Raw genomic sequence first — 2,349 nt, 5'->3', positions numbered from 1 at the left:
TATATGTTTACATACACACTTACACATGTGTATATACATATCCTCATATTCCTATATATATACTTTTAATATTTGATGTCTGTCTCTATATATCTATGTGTGCGTTTGTGGATGTCTGTGTATGTATGAAACTATTACTATCAACCACTGTCGCTGTTTTCATTTTATACCTATGTCCACACTAGTATGAGACCGACGTAATGATTAGATTAAGTTCAGATACTATTCCATCAGAGTGTTATTAACATGAAATGTTATTACGAAAAATCAATATTTCAGAAGAAGCCACTGAAAGAATCTGAGAGAATTTAATTACAGGAATATGTTGGAGAGGGCAATTATGGGTTCACCACCATCGACGTTTCCAACAAATGCGAGGAGATATCTTCGTCAAAATCGTCATCATTATCGACACAAAAACTTAAAGCATCATCTCACCCTCCTCCTCCTCCTCATCACCATCATCATCAACATCATCATCGCCATCGTCGTCGTCGTCATTGTCATCATCATCATCAGCAGTAGCAGCAGTAGCACAATCATCACCATCATGATAAAGATTATCCTTTTTATCAATATTGTTACTGCAATTCTCCTCCAGTGTGACGGTCCCCGCTACCTTCATCGACATTTAAAGCAACAGCACCGCCTACACCAGCGTTGACTCCCTTCTATCGTCGTTATCATTATCAGCCTCAGCAGCGGTTACACCGCAAACACGACGACCATCCCACCGCCACAACACTGTTATCAGCAGCTTCATTATCGTCGTCAACGTCAATGCCACCGTCGTCGTCGTTGTCGTCGTCATTGTCACCGTCGTCGTCAAAATAATCAATGACTTCTTCAGCATCGTATTTCATGACAATCCTCGTTAATATCTTAAATTTTCAAGAAATGACGCGAATGAATGATCAATAGTAGAAGTAGTTTATGATAATCTAATACTATAATACCTATATCTACCACCATCGTCATAAACATCATCATGATAATCGCTCTTCTCCTCGTCATTGTCATTATGGTGATCAATTTTACAACTGTATACGTGACATTATAAGTATCTTGAAATACCTAATTTCATGTGTTTAATCCTAACACATCTATACTAAGCATAATTTGTTTGACGAGGAAATAAGCTGAAAGTAATGGAGATTATGTTTTAAGAAAATATATGAATATTGCTGTAATATACACAAAAAAAATATATAATATTCACCTCTAGCCTCTGACATGCAAAATCACAAAACTATATCCATCATTTACGAAATGCACGCACGGCAAGAATATGCTCAATTAATGTACTAAGCTCTGAAAGCTTGCATATACAAACCGAAAATACAAAAGATTATAAATAATTAATTATAAGAAAGAAATCATATCAAATGCATGAAGCTGTACTTAATGCCAGTCTGACAAAATTCAAGAAACCCCAGTAGTGCTTGTAAATGTCTATCCCGAACATTATCTAGACATCACCTGGGATTCTTTTCAATCCAATTTTGCCAGATTCGATCATCATTATTTTTTATTTTCAGTAAGAAGAGTGTTTTCTGACTCCTCGTTACCATTTTCTTCAAGAAAATCTTTCTTCATCTTGCGACGGCGGACAAACTGAAATAACACTTGAGCTAGTTTATTCTCGTAAAAATTCTATTTGCTTCGGCAGAATCTCAGTCCAACTTCCAAGACATCGTCGGGGGAAAGTTTTATTAAGCAAAAAATTCAATGGGCACCGAAATGGCACAATAGAAGTAGTACGAGAGAACTTGCTGAACTTCTTGCACCAAACGGCTGCAGATTTGTAAAAGACTTCAATATGAATATTGTCAGAAATTATTCTGAATCTGCTACAATTACAGAACACACGATGCATGAGGAGGAACATGTTTGCGGGTTATTAACATCATGATCCGGAGGTATGAATAAAATAACAGGAGAATTTCATTAAATTCACTCAAAAGTGTTTGATTAAATCGTTTTCTTCCTTTTCTATTTCTTTTTTTCGTTTTCTTGTCTTTTCTCCTTCCTTTTCTTTATTTTCCTCTTATTTATTCTTCTTTTCTTTTTGCCAGTTGTAAAACTGAACTTTGAAGACTGATGATAGTATTCCATCAATGAGTGGACGCTAGTTGCTCTCGTTCATATTTCGGAATTGAATTTCTATAATTTTGAATTTTTCAGTCTTCGTCGAAAATGATAGGCTTGCTACCGAAATATCGTTAAACCATGAACACCGAAATCGCATCGCTCTCTTAATATTGTATATTTACCATATAAAGAGTTACATTAATCCTATTAAAATAATAATAATAATAATAATAATAATAATAATAATAATAATAATAA

The sequence above is a fragment of the Octopus bimaculoides genome, chromosome 3, assembly GCF_001194135.2.
Source record: "Octopus bimaculoides isolate UCB-OBI-ISO-001 chromosome 3, ASM119413v2, whole genome shotgun sequence".
Taxonomy (NCBI): Eukaryota; Metazoa; Mollusca; class Cephalopoda; order Octopoda; family Octopodidae; genus Octopus; species Octopus bimaculoides.
This window is presented reverse-complemented; position numbering follows the sequence as displayed.